Raw genomic sequence first — 2,098 nt, 5'->3', positions numbered from 1 at the left:
ACCTACCCCCTCTACACTCTAACCACTAGACTACCTACCCCCTCTACACTCTAACCACTAGACTACCCTGCCGCCCCTACACTCTAACCACTAGACTACCTACCCCCTCTACACTCTAACCACTAGACTACCTACCGCCTCTACACTCTAACCACTAGGCTACACTGCCGCCCCTACACTCTAACCACTAGACTACCTACCCCCTCTACACTCTAACCACTAGACTACCTACCCCCTCTACACTCTAACCACTAGGCTACCTACCGCCCCTACACTCTAACCACTAGACTACCTGCCGCCCCTACACTCTAACCACTAGGCTACCTACCGCCACTACACTCTAACCACTAGGCTACCTACCCCCTCTACACTCTAACCACTGGCCGAGATAGATAGTTTTGGAACATTCTTTCAGACAGCCACCCTCCTTTGTTTGTCTAATAATAATCAGGACAGTTTAATCATTGGAATGTGACACAAAACAAGGCATCGATGTGCTTTAGGAGCGCTGTTCCCTCAATGTGTCATAATTAGAACCATGTTTTATTTTACCTTTATTTAACTAGGCAAATCAGTGAAGAACAAATTCTTATTTTCAATGACGGCCTAGGAACAGTGGGTTAACTGCCTGTTCAGGGGGCAGAACGACAGATTTGTACCTTGTCAGCTCAGGGGTTTGAACTTGCAACCTTCCGGGTTACTAGTCCAACGCTCTAACTGCCAGGCTACCCTGCCGGCTACTATGTGTTAGTTTGTGTTAGTTTAGGGTTGGTTCATTAACTGAACGAATCATGCGTTTTATAACACATTCGTTACCTTAAAGTACCCTGGTTTATAACACATTCGTTACCTTAAAGTACCCTGGTTTATAACACATTCGTTACCTTAAAGTACCCTGGTTTATAACACATTCGTTACCTTAAAGTACCCTGGTTTATAACACATTTTATAATATCTGTTTATAACACATTCGTTACCTTAAAGCTGCGGTTCACTCAGAAACATTCTCTATTTTCTATGGGGACACATTTCTACACAATTTGTCATGGGGTGCAGGGAAAATGTTGCCGTTTTAAAGGTAATTTTCTTGCAATTGTATACATTTTGCCATGTCTAATGTGTATATTTGAGTATATCATACATTACTACAAAATCTCTGGGCTAAAAAAAACGTTAGCTGACGTGGGCTAGTAGATCTGGACAGTTTCTGACTAGTTATAAATATCTCTCTAAGGTCTGTAATGACTGACGGGACAAGAGGAACTGATGATGTCCTACCCAATATAGAAGCTGCACCTTGTGTATTCCACTACTACAACTTTCAAGAGTAAGTTGAAAGTCGGTTTCCAACCTCTTCCATCAGCACAGCACACACCATGTTGTCTTCAAGAAGCAGAAGAATAGATGACTACTGACTACTGTATTCCACCTTCAAATACTGTAATAATCACATATTTTTGATCTTTAAATCTTTCTCATCAATCAACAAGTTTGTGAGTGATACGCAAATTCAATAAAACATTGTTGAAGGTTGTCCTCTTGCATATACTTTGACAGATTACTTACAAAAAAGACATGATTAAATTATTCTGATATTTTTAATTATTTGATTATGTCTTGGTGTACAAAAAACATGCAAAAAACCCCATCATATTTATATATTGGTACATATTTACACGGTAACAGTGGCATTCAGTACAGGTTTGACATGCTTTTCCCCATTTATACCTGGTTCTAACATGTATCCTTATCTTGTTTTGTTTACACTTGTAAGATCTGATCCCAATCAGATCACAATGCATATTTTTTCTACAACCTTCTAAAAATGTGGGCACAATCAGAATGTGGACAACATCAGGATGGACAACTGGCACGTTAGCACCGGGTATGAAAGAGGCTTCAGAAATATGCAGAACAGTACAGACATTGAATAAACCCATTGAACAAAATACAGGACAATCACATATGATAAATGACACCTTCAACACAGAGACCAGGACAATCACATATGATAAATGGTACCTTCAACACAGAGACCAGGACAATCACATATGATAAATGACACCTTCAACACAGAGACCAGGACAATCACATATGC

At 40.0% G+C, this 2,098-nt stretch overlaps 1 protein-coding gene across 2 annotated transcripts in view; it reads left to right on the top strand.

Annotated features, from left to right (window-relative positions):
• Positions 1-1,534, top strand: part of LOC135551034 (P2X purinoceptor 1-like) — a 24,579-nt gene extending 23,045 nt beyond the window's left edge. For both annotated transcript variants that reach the window (XM_064982410.1, XM_064982411.1), the window contains one exon: positions 1-1,534. This exon is cut by the window's left edge and continues 622 nt beyond it. The gene's annotated coding sequence lies outside the window, so the exon portion shown is untranslated.
• The last annotated feature ends 564 nt before the right edge of the window (positions 1,535-2,098 follow it).

The sequence above is a fragment of the Oncorhynchus masou genome, chromosome 12 (genome assembly GCF_036934945.1).
Source record: "Oncorhynchus masou masou isolate Uvic2021 chromosome 12, UVic_Omas_1.1, whole genome shotgun sequence".
Lineage (NCBI taxonomy): Eukaryota > Metazoa > Chordata > Actinopteri > Salmoniformes > Salmonidae > Oncorhynchus > Oncorhynchus masou.
This window is presented reverse-complemented; position numbering and strand designations above follow the sequence as displayed.